This window comes from Hylobates moloch, unplaced genomic scaffold, assembly GCF_009828535.3.
Source record: "Hylobates moloch isolate HMO894 unplaced genomic scaffold, HMol_V3 SCAFFOLD_6, whole genome shotgun sequence".
Classification (NCBI taxonomy): Eukaryota; Metazoa; Chordata; class Mammalia; order Primates; family Hylobatidae; genus Hylobates; species Hylobates moloch.
The window spans coordinates 48,323,097-48,336,687 of NW_026652281.1; positions in this window are offsets into that span (position 1 = coordinate 48,323,097).

A 13,591-nucleotide genomic window follows, 5' to 3' on the forward strand; every position below is an offset into this window, starting at 1 on the left:
TTTATTGTTATCCTAGAATCTTGAGATTTGAGACCTTTTATTTGATACTTAGCAAATAGTATTTATCCAATAAATATTTGTGCGGTTTAAATTACTTGGTGTTGTTTCTCCACTACTTTCTTTATACCAATTTACACACCACTTTATTTAGACTTCAGATATTTGGTCATGAGATAGAAATTGCACAGATTAAAGAGAAAATTAATAAGCATGTCTTAAGCACGCATACAATGTGGTTTAGTAGTTAAGACTGTTTCAAGAATCTGATAGTCAATATACAATTTCCAAATGTGTCAAAAATTTCAGATTTTACAGCAAAATCTGTATTTCCTCATATATAAAATAAATATGGTAAACATCTCCTTTATACCATTGTTTTAAGAATTGAATGAGGTTAAGCAGGTAACAGGCTAGCATGCTTTAAGTATAATACATTATAAAGACAGTTTTTATCTTGTTAATTTGTTATTTTACATCAAGTCAATTTGGTTTTGTATCATTCAAATATGGATATGTGTGTGTGTGTGTCAGTATACTTAAAGCACAAGTGTACTGTTTTTGAAATCCATACAGGTTTTAAGTTGCCCCTGCCAATACTCTCCAGCTAAAGACCATAAGAAACACTCCACAGGGAATAATGAGGCTTCTCATTTAGGGAATCTTAGAAAGTATGTATAAGATTTAAACTTGTGGTAGGTGATTTGGGAGTGATAAAGGAAGCATAGCTTGCCTATAGTTTATGTGTTGTTAGGAAGCAAAAGTAAATTTAGATTGGGAATAACAATAATGTGTATCTAGAAGGAAAGAGGATTAGAGTGAGGCCAAATGAAATTAGCGAAGAAGCAGCTTTCAAGATATTAACTATAATTTGGTTACTTTTATGCTTAGGAAAATAGTAATGTTTGTTGTTAGTTGTCAGACTTGATTACCCAGTTTTTTTTTTTTTTTCTTGTTGATCTATTATGGTCACAGAGTGGCCTTGTTTGATTATATTCTGTGAAATGCCTTATGTTCACCAAGAGAACACCAAGGCATTGAGGGCCAGGCTGACAGCTCCTTGCAACACGAAGGACAAGCAGATTGTACTCAGCCAGGCTGTGGCTCTTAGTGATGTTTTTCTCTGTTACCAGTCAACAAAACTTCACATATTCATCCCAAAACAGTTAGTTGCTAAGGTAGAAAGTGTAATAACACTGATCAAAAATGGAAACAAATTCTTAACAAATGCAACTTATTTTTTCTTTTCTTTCATGGACTTTATTATAAAATAGTAGGTGTAAACATTGATCAAAATTTTCTAAACGACTATGATATTGCACCTGTATCATTTGCTACAAAGGAGAGGTAAATGGTGGTATGGTAACTAACAAAAAGCAAGATTAGCTAACACTATACCAGAAATACCAAAGATTTATCAGAGGAAGTCACAACTTATTTGAGATCTAAAAAAAGGAAAAAGAGGTAACAAAGTAAGCAAGGAAAGGAACAGTACTCCAGAGAGAGAGACATATCTAAAAACATCCTGTATCCTGTGTGCCAGCACTAAATATTGGTGTAAGAAGAAAAAAAAGCCATAGGTAGAGTCAAATCATAGGTATATTTGACAGAGGTCCAGATGAGAGGCTAATAATAGCTGAAAAAATGGGATGATGAGCAGAGGACAAAGCAGATAGATACAAGTATATTTAATTATTAAACATGGATAATATTAAATTGACATATTTAATAACTAGTCAAAATAGAGACTCCTAATTTTTTGATTTGAGGAATTGTGCTTATAGTGTCAATCACTTATTTAGGGAAGAATGATAATGTATCATATTTAGGAGGAGAGAAAAAAATTAATTCCTGCATAAGATGGAATCTTAAATGGCTTAGAATCAGTTAATCTCATGTAGGCCCCAGAATAAACAGATCTACAACTCATAGAAAACGATAGGGCTAGAGATACGAATTTAAGAATGGACTATAAATGAAAATTAAATTCATTTTGTGAGTTTTGCCCTTGTTAAATAGTTTTTGCTTATGTGTTGTATTTTAAGATTAGGCTAGGCTAGGCACGGTGGCTCACGCCTTCAATCCCAGCACTTTGGGAGGCCAAGGCAGGTGGATCTTCTGAGGTCAGGAGTTCGTGACCAGCCTGGCCAACATAGTGAAACCCCGTCTCTGCTAAAAATATAAAAAATAAGCTGGGCGTGGTGGCAGGCACCTGTATTCCCAGCTACTAGGGAGGCTGAGGCAGGAGAATCGCTTGAACCTAGGAGGCGGAGATTGCGTTGAGCCGAGATTGTGCCATTGCACTCCAGCCTGGGCAACAAGAGTAAAACTCCATCTCAAAAAAAAAAAAAAAAAAAAAAAGATTAGCCTAAAAATTAAACCGATGTCCTCAGATCTTTAGAGTGAATCTGAAACTCTAAATCAAATAAAGAATTATTAACTTCTGTTTAAGATGTTGGAATAAGATCTTTGGGATCAGGTGAGTGCTAGGAAAAAAAGCTGAAGTTCTCCCAGCACATAATAGTTTATATATTTAATCTGTTAAACCAGATTATGTGGTTTTCAGTGGAAATGTTTTTCCTTGAGGCGAAGATTAACAAAGGTGGTCTAAGGAAACAACTGAGTGTGCTGTCTATTAAAACCTCTCGTTTCTTAGGCCTTCTTACTCGCATTTTTTTCTTCTTTCATGTAAAAGACTTCTGATATTCTTTGTTATTGGTTTTATGATCAGGTCTGTCTTGGTACCTGTAAACAAGAACCATACCAGAAATATATTGGTTGTATTTACAAGAGTCTAGGCATATATACATATATATTTGCAAACTATATATTTGATAAAGAGGCTCAATGTATTCACAGTTATGTAGGCCTAACAGGAAATATGACTGGGGGGGTCCCAGGAAACTTACAATCCTGGTGGAAGGTGAAAGGCAGTCAGGCAAAACTTACCATGGTGGCAGGAGAGAGAGAAAGGAGAGGGGAAATTGCCACACACATTTAAACCATCAGATCTCATGAGAACTCACTCAGTATCATAAGAACAAACAGGAGGAAATCTGACCCTATGATCAGTCACCTCCCACCAGGCCCCACCTCCAATTTGACAGGAGATTTGGTTGTGGACACAAATCCAAACACTGTCATTCTGCCCCTGGTGCCTCCAAAACTTCATGTCCTTCTCACATTGCGAAATACTATTATCCCTTCTCAAACAGTCCCCCTGTCTTAACTCACTTCAGCATTAACTTAAAAGTTCACAGTCCAAAGCCTCATGTGAGCAAGGTAAGTCCCTTCTGCCTATGAGCCTATACAATTAAAAAAAAAATTAGTTACTTTCAAGATACAATGGGGGTACAGGCAAGCATTGTCTAAATTCTTTCATTTCACATGGGAGAAATTGGCCAAAACAAAGGGGCTACTAGCTCCATACAAGTCAAAAACCACTCAGGACTGTCATTAAATCTTAAAGTTCCAAAATAACCTCCTTTGACTCCATGTCTCACATCGAGGGCACACTGATGCAAGATGTGGGCTCCCTAGGCCTTGTGCAGCTCCATCCCTGTGCCTCTGCAGTGTACAGCCCCAGCAGCTGATTTCTCAGGCTGGCATTGAGTGCCTGCATCTTTTCCAGGTGAACAGTGCAAGCTACTGGTGGATCTAGCACTCTAGTGTCTGGAAGATAATTGCCCTCTTCTCACAGCTCCACTAGGCAGTGGGGATTGCATGTGGGGACTCCAACCCCAAATTTCCCCTCTACATTGCCCTTGTAGAGGTTCTCCATGAGGGCTCTGCCCTAGCAGCAGACTTCTGCCTGGACATCCAGGCATTTTCATATATCCTCTGAAATCTAGGTGGAAGTTTCCATACCTCAACTTTGGATCCCTGTGCTCCTGCAGGCCCAACACCATGTGGAAGCTGACAAGGCTTGGGGTTTGCACCCTCTAAAGCAACAGCCAGAGCTGTACATTGGCTCCTTTTGGTCATGGCTGAAGTTGGAGTGGCTGGGACCCAGGGGACTATATCCCAAGGCTGCAAAGAGCAGCAGGACCCTCCTGGGTCTGGCCCATGAAATCATTTTTCCCTCCTAGGCCTCCAGGCCTGTGATGGGAGGGGCTACCACAAAAGTCTCCGAGGTATTTTCCCCATTGTCTTGGTTATTAACATTAGTCTCCCCTTTACTTATGTGTTCTGCTGCCAGCTTGAATTCTCCCCAGAAAAATGTTTTTTCTTTTCTACCACATAACTGGGCTGCAAATTTTTCAAACTCTTATATTCTTCCTCTCTTTTAAATATGAGTTGCAATTTCAGACCTTCTCTTTCTTTACGCAAATGAGCATGGGCTTTTAGGAACAGCAAGGCTACATTTTCAGCACTTTGCTGCTTAACAATTTCTTCCACCAGTTACACTAAATTGCACTAAATCACACTAAATCATGTCTTGAAGTTCAAAAATCAACACATCTTTAGAGCACAGGCACAAAACTGCCAGTTTTTTGTTTGTTTTGCTTTTTTTTTTTTTTTTTTTTTTTTGCTAAAGCATAGCAAGAGTGACCTTTGCTCCAGTTCCCAGTAAGTTCCTCATCTCCATCTGAGACCACCTCAGCCTGGACTTCTTTGTCCATATCATTATCAGTATTTTGGTCACAAACATTCAAGAATACTCTAGGAAGTTCCAATATTTCCCACATCTTCCTATCTTCTTCTGAGCCCTCACAACTGTTCCAACCTCTGCCTGTTACCCCGTTCCAAAGTTACTTCCACATTTTCAGGTATCTGTATAGCAATATCTCACTCATGGTGCCAATATTCTGTATTAGTTAATTCTCATAATGCTATAAAGAAGTACCTGAGACTGGGTAATTTATGAAGAAATTTAATTTACTCAGACTTAACAGTAAGCATTACTGGGAATTTACTCAGACTTAACAGTAAGCATTACTGGGAAGCCTCAGGAAACTTACAATCATGACAGAAGGTGGAGAGAAAGCAGGCATATCTTACAATATGCATGAGAGAGAGAGAGAGAGGGAGAGCACACAAAGGGGAAGGTGCCACACACTTTTAAACCATCAGATCTCATGAGAATTCACTCACTATCATGAGAACTCACTCACTATCATGAGAACAGCAATGGGAAATCTACCCCCTTAATCCAGTCATCTCCTACCAGGCCCTTCTTCCAGTTAGACATGAGATTTGGGCAGTGACACAAATCCAAACATATCAGTACATGACTTAAAGGAATATAGTAGTAAATCAGTCTATTACCATATCAGAATAACTTTAAAACAAATGGTTTCTTGTTGGAATTTTTGTTTAAACTAATGATATGATGTTTATTGACTAACAATTTATGACATAGAGAAGGGTTCAATAAATTATTTTTCTTATTCATTTATTTCATTTTTTCATTTTCTGTTTCATTGTTAACATTTTGATCAGGAATATGTCATTTGTGCTTTTATCTAACTGAAGGATCTATAGTACATTCCCATAATATCCCAGCCATTATTTATGGGCTTTCATTATATTTTTCACACTTAAATTGTTCCTACAGATTACAGATGACAGCTTCTTCACAAACAATACAATTCATAACTACTTGAGACCAATGGTAACATTGATTTGCCATTTGTTAGTGGAATCCAAAACCTCTAATAATCCATCTATAGTCAGAGATTTTTAAATAAGATCCTTTTGCCTTGCCCATAAAGTTTTATTTTGTAGGTATAGGGTAATGCCATAATTATTCATTTCAAAACATTCTCCAAGTGACTCTGATACACACTCAAGCTTTTGATTAAAAAAAACTAAAATGAGCCTGCTCTCTCTAGTCTGAATAGTAACACCATATAGAAAAAATATTTATAGTAAATAAACAAAAGTAAACAGAAAGCAACTATGATTCATAAACTAATAATAAGCTACTATTGGCAAAAGTGTACATTTGAGATCTTGAATACTTTTGAATTCTTAGGCTCATAGTTCAGTAATAGTTTAAGAGAAAACACGCGTTACTAGACTTGAAGAAATGGATGTTTATTTAAATTTTAAAAAATACTTTATATTTCAAGTCTTTTTTTCCTGATCTGATTCTATTCACTGGAGAATATTTACCTTTTTTCTTTTTTTTAATTAGATAATAGCATACTTAAAAAACTTGGCAATGTCTGATGAAATATATTATGCCACGAAAACTATATTGCCAGTACAAAAAAATGTATTAATTGATTTCCACCTGTATCTTCTAAGATGGACCTTTTAAAATGACTTCTAAGATTCTCTTAGTGTTTTATTAGTTATCCTGTACTTTGGAATAAAGTTTTAGTTCAGGTAAACTTTTCATTAACAGAAAAGTTTGTCATTTACTACGCAGAAATTTTATAAAGTATGACAGTGGATATTCTGGTCTTTTGAGGTTTTGATCTCTGAAACACCTTAGTCTTTTTTTTTCCAAAAGGAATGTATGATTATATTGTGGCTACTTTCCTTTGGGTAAAATAAACTGTCAATGGTGGCAAATGCTTTTATGTTCCCAGAAATGTAGCATTTGGATTTAGAAATTGGAGCATGGAGACCACCTGAAATCAAAATAAGTGGTTTTTTGGCAACACTTTCTGGCCAACCAGCTAGTTCTGGCTGCTTTGCCAATAAGTTACTTTGAGAAATGCTTGCAATGTTCTAATCAATATGTACAAAGTTAAATTAGGAAAGTATAGAAAAATTATTACAATTATTGGGAAAAGTAAATAAAGAGCATAATAAAAAGAAGGATCTTTTTTTTATAGACATAAGGAGAGACATACCACATTTTCTTTAACAGTTCCTTTGTTGATAGATATTAAGTTGCTTCCATATCTTAGCTATTCTGAATAATGCCGCAATAAACATGAAAATGTAGGTATCTTTTTGACATGTTGATTTTTATTTTCTTTGCATGTAAACTCAGCAGTGAGATTGCAGGATAGACATATGGAGATAGACATATGGAGAGATCATTAACTAGTTTTTGATTCATATATATATTAAGAAAATCATATAAGTTATAATGGAGATAAAATATGCACACATTAAACAAATCATGATTCAATAGTTAAATAGATGCCTAAAGTTCCAGTGGTCACAGAACACTATTTGAACTGAAGAATCATGGAGAGCTTCAAGGAGAATAAGTTATTTGTGGAAGTAAATAATTGGTAGGATTAAGCCAATTGTAACATTGTGTGAAAAGAAGGTCTGTGAGCTTCAAAGGTTAAATATGATGATATCCACAATCCTTTAATTTAGTTTCATTTAGTTTTCTCCATTTATGTGTCAGTGATTTTTAAATAGTTAAAAATCTATTAAATGTGCTGTGTGTAGATGATGATCTTTATTCTCGCATCTAAAAACAATAAATAAGAGGTGCACGAAAATGTGATATAATAATACATGTGCATCTTAGGAAAAGTCTAAAAAGATGATCCTTGAGTGTTTAGATAATTCTACCTTTTGGAATCAGATTAATATTTAAGTGAATTTACTTAATGCAACCACCAATAAATAAAGATGTGCTGTCTCTTGCCATTGAGCAAAACATTTACATTAGAATAGTATCACTCAGTGAATTATTGCTATTCTCAAACGAGAGGATAATCTTTCACATTCTCATCACTCAGCACTAATTTTGTTTCAAAAAGATGAACAAATGACATAATTTAACACAGACATCGTACTGTCAGTATGCAAGTAACTGGTGAAGGCAAAAAGGAGTATATTTCCTGGTAATGGGTAAGTTCCACATTTAGGTATCTAAACCTTGTCAAGATTTTAAGTCTCATTTTGTATGCAGGTAGGCAATTCTGGTGCAGCAGATTTAACGTTCTTCTCTAATTTAGTTCAGACTTTGAACTTTCTTCAGAAGAATTGGGTAATTTTTTGAAGTGTTCAGCTTTGTAATTATTTTATAAATTATAAAACAAAATTCTGTATTTTTTACAACGGTCAGATGAAGCAATATGTGAACATAGAAAAGAGTAATCAGTCCCTGATATGAAAAAGAGGTTATCACAAAGACTCTGACTTCAAGGTATTCTCAATAGTCCTATGAACTTCAGCCCATTCATTATCAATTAGTTTCCATATCTAAACACGGCAGGTGGCAAATTGTTCTTCAAACAGTAACATATAATAATTTTAAGAGTCAGGGAACAATAAGAGCAGAGAAAAAATCTTTAGAAAGGTTTTACAGGCAAGCTGGAGTAGTTTCTGGTTTTGAAAGTTCCATTTATCCATATCAGATGAATCATAATCACACACACACACACACACACACACACACAAATCTATATATAGTAGTGAGATATCTATATATATCTCTCTCTATATAGAGAGAGATAGCTATAGTTATCTATAGATATCTCACTACTATGCTGCCGGGACCCTGAATTTTTAAGATATTATTTTATTTAATTCACACAAACAGTGAAGTTGGTATTATCTTTATTTATTTCAAATGTATTTATTTTCTCTTGACAGATGAAATTGTATGTATTTATCATATGCACCATGAAGTGTATACACATTGTGGAATCGTTAAACATAGCTAATTAAAATGAGCATTACCTCACATAGTTATTATTTTCATTGAGAAGATTTGACATCCACTCTCTTAGCATTTTTTAAGGATATAATATATTGTCAACAACTATAGTAAATATGCTATACAATAGATCTCTTAAGCCTATTCCTCCCATCTAACTAATTTTATATCCCATGACCAATATTTCCTCAACACTTTACCACCCCTATCACCCCAGACTCTGGTAATAACCATTCTACTATCTACCTCTATGAGATTAACATTTTAAAATTCAACATATAAATGATAAAATGCCACATTTATCTTTCTGTGTCTTGCAATTTTATTTAACATAATGTCCTGGGGTTCATCCGTTTTGTCACAAAAGTCAAAATTTTATTTTATTTTATTTTTTTTTTTTTTACTGTCGAAGAGCATTCCATAGAGTGTATATACCACATTTTCTTTAACAGTTCCTTTATTGATAGATATTAAGTTGCTTCCATATCTTAGCTATTCTGAATAATGCCGCAATAAACATGAAAATGTAGGTATCTTTTTGACATGTTGATTTTTATTTTCTTTGCATGTAAACTCAGCAGTGAGATTGCAGGATAATATAATAGTTCTATTTTTAATTTTTTGAGGAAACGTTATACAGTTTCCGTAATCACTGTACAAATTTACATTCCCACCAACACTGTACAAGGGTTCCTTCTTCTACTGTCATCAACACTTATTTATTGTCTTTCTGATATTAGCCATTCTAACATGTGTGAGGTGATACCTCATAGTGGTTTTGATTTTCATATCCTTGATGATTAGTAATGTTGCATGTTTTTTATATACCTGTTGGCTATTTGCATGCCTTTTGGAAAATGTCTATTCAGATCTTTTTCCCATTTTTTAAAATCAGGTTGCTTTTTCGTTATTGACTTGTGTTTCTTCTATATTTTGGATATTAACCCCTTATCAAACCTATGGTTTGAAAATAGTTTCTCCCATTCTGTAGGTTGTTTATTAATTCTGTTGATTGTTTTCTTTGCTGTACAGAAGTTTTTTAGTTTAATCCCATTTACCTATTTTTGCTTTTGTAGTCTCTGTTTGATATTAAAAAAAACATTGCTCCCATCAATGTTAGATCTCATGATCAATGTTAAATCTCAGCTCTGAAACTATGAAACCTCTAGAATGAAACATAATATTTCCCTCATGTTTCATTCTAGAGGTTTCATAGTTTCAGAGCTGAGATTTAAATCTTTAATCCATTTTGAGTTGATGTTTGTATATGATGAGCTATAAAGGCCTATTTTCATTCTTCTGCATGTGGATATCCAGTGTTCCCAGAACCATTTATTGGAAAAACTGTCCTTTCCGCATTGTGTATTTTTGGCACCTTGTTGAAAATACATTGGCTGTAAATACATGGAGTTATTTCTGGTCTCTGTGGTCTGTTCCATGGGTCAATGTGTCTGTTTTTATGGAAGTACCATGCGGTTTTGGTTAATATAGCTTTTAATATATTATGAAGTCTGGTAGTGCAATGGCTCCAGCTTCATCCCTTTTGCTCAAGATCATTTTGGTTATTAGGAAACTTTTATGGTTTCACACAAAGGTTATTTTCTTCTGTTTCTATGAACAATATCACTGATATTTTGATAAGGATTGTATTGAATCTATAGATAATTTGGAGTAATATGGATAGCTGAAAACCATTATCCATGAACACAAGATATCTTTTTATTTATTTGTATGTTATTCAATCTCTTTCATCATTGTTTTTATAATGTTCAGATAGATATCTGAAAGTAATCTTTTATACCCTTGGATAAATATATTTCTAAATATTTTATCCATGTTGAGATTATAGTACATGAGACTGTCATCTAGATTTCTTTTTCACATAGTTCACTGTTAGTTTATAGAAATACTATTGATTTTTGTTGATTTTGTAGCCTGAAACTTTACTGAATATGAAAACTAGTTCTAATAGTATTTTTTGGTAGAGTCTCTAGGTTTTCTCTATATAAAATCACATTTTTGGCAACCAGGGACAATTTAAATTTTTCCTTTCCAATATGGATGCCTTTTATTTATTTCTCTTGCCTAATTGTTCTGGCTAGGACCTTTATAGTAGGTTGAATAGAAGTGGTGAGAGGGGAGATCCTTGTCATTTTCCAGATCTTAGTGGAAAAGTTTTCAATTTTTCCCCATTGAGTATGATGTTAGCACAGGGTTTGCTATACATAGCCTTTATTGTGTTGAGGTACAATTCTTGTATGCCTAATTTGTTGAAAGCATTTTTTTTATTTTGAAAGAATGTTGAATTTTGTCAATTTTTTTCTGCATCTATTAAAATAATCATATGATTCTGTTCGTCATTCTATGATCCACTCCTCTTGTCTCCGTTAATGGTTGTTCACAAAACATCGTAATTTAAAATACCTGTGTATTATTAAAATCAATTGTTTGGCCAGGCGCTGTGGCTCACGCCTGTAATCCCGGCATTTTGGGAGACCAAGGCAGGTGGATCACGAGGACAGGAGTTCAAGACCAGCCTGGTCAACATGGTGAAACCCTGTCTCTACTAAAAATACAAAAACTAGACAGCGCGGTGGCAGGTGCCTATAATCCCAGCTTCTTGGGGGGCTGAGTATTTCTATAAACTAACAGTGAACCCATGGCGCGGATGCTGCAGTGAGCCGAGATCGCAGCACTGCTCTCCAGCCTGGGCGAGAGAGTGAGACTGTCTCACAAAACAAACAAAACAAAACAAACAAAAACTGTTTTCTAGTATTGGTATCTTTGAAATGATCAAAGTGAATGATTTTAAGATATTGAATCTGTTTTCATCTGATACAATATTATACAGTATTACAAATATTAAATAATCCCCATGTTGTAAACACTTCTGTGGGATTTTTACATGTCACAGAGTACCTGCAAACATAAATTTACCTTTATAAAATTAAATAACATTTTGAAAGGCTAATAATGCTTATATGTACATTTGTTTTTCACCTAGGAGTTTAGCATACATAATAGCTTCTTTTAAAGCTAAGGAAAAAGTGTAGGAAAATAAGATAGCACAGTTTTTCAACCTAGAATTTTCAATTTAAAACAATATTTTGGAGATAAGTTGAGAAGGCTGAGCTTTTTCAAACTACGTGTCAAGGTGGGACTGTAAACTAGTTCAACCATTGTGGAAGTCAGTGTGGCGATTCCTCAGGGATCTAGAACTAGAAATACCATTTGACCCAGCCATCCCATTACTGGGTATATACCCAAAGGAGTATAAATCATGCTGCTATAAAGACACATGCACACGTATGTTTATTGCGGCACTATTCACAATACCAAAGACTTGGAACCAACCCAAATGTCCAACAACAATAGACTGGATTAAGAAAATGTGGCACATATACACCATGGAATACTATGCAGCCATAAAAAATGATGAGTTCGTGTCCTTTGTAGGGACATGGATGAAACTGGAAAACATCATTCTCAGTAAACTATCGCAAGGACAAAAAACCAAACACCGCATGTTCTCACTCATAGGTGGGAATTGAACAATGAGAACTCATGGACACAGGAAGGGGAACATCACATTCCGGGTACTGTTGTGGGGTGGGGGGTGGGGGGGGCGGGGACAGCATTAGGAGATATACCTAATGCTAAATGACGAGCTAATGGGTGCAGGAAATCAACATGGCACATGGATACATATGTAACAAACCTGCACATTGTGCACATGTACCCTAAAACCTAAAGTATAATAAAAATAAAAATAAAAATAAATAAATAAATAAATAAATAAAAGAATAAGATTCAATGGATGCTACATAATTATTCCCTTTAAAATATTAGTAAAGCATTTTAAGAGAAGGTAGGCAGTGCTGGATAGACGTTATGCCTATGCACTCATATCATAAATTGTGACTAAAAGAAAAATATTTTATGAGCTATTTGAAGAAGTCTTGAGTAGAGGGTGGCAGCCACTTTGGGCTACACCTTCTAACTGCAGACACTTTTACGGAGCTCATTTTACAGTGGTACAAGTACAAAGGTGGGGGTTGTGAATTTATATCCTGACTGCTGTCCTGAAATACACACACCTGTGGACTGTTTACGTCCCCAACCCCACCCCAACCCCTGCCATATCACTATGTGTCTTTGACTGTACTTACTTTAGCATAAATCCTAGAAATCAAAGACAGGAGTCATGACTTAGCATTATAGAATAACAGGTATTACTCCAGGTTGTAGCATCAAATTGCATCAGCTGAATTCTACTCTCACCACCTTTAAATTGGAAACTATGAAAAACCTATTTTTTCTAATCAAGCTTAAATTGTTTAATCTATAAAATTATTATAATAAGTTGTGAAATGTAAATGTGTGAGGTATAAATGAAATAAACTAAAAAAAGTGTTTACAAGAACATGATACTCGACAAGTGGAAAATAAATGTCACACTTTGTTGTAATTATCTTTATTACTTTTTTATTGATACAAAAAATGTACACATTTATAGGGTACATTTGTTTTGTGATATATGCATGCAATGTGCAATGATCACATTAGGGTGCTTAAGATATTCACCAACTCCAGCATTTCTTATTACTTTGTATTGGGAACCTTTAAAATCTTCTAGGTATTAACTATATTCATCCTACTGTACTATCGAGCACTAGAATTTATTCCTTCTGTCTAACTGTAAGTTTGTATCCATTAACCAAACTGTCTTCATTCCTACCCCTTCTCAGTCTCTAGTAAGTATCATATTATTGTCTGTCTTCATGATCTTCATGAGATCAACATTTTTAATCTCCTACATATGAGTGAAGGATGTGACAATTGTCTTTCTCTGCCAGACTTATTTTGCTTAACATAATGATCTCTAGTTCCATCCACATTACTGAAAATGATAGGATTTTTTTATGACTGAATAGTATACTATTGTGTATATATACATAACATTTTCTCTATCCATTTATTTGCTGATGAACATTTAGGTTGATTCCATATCTT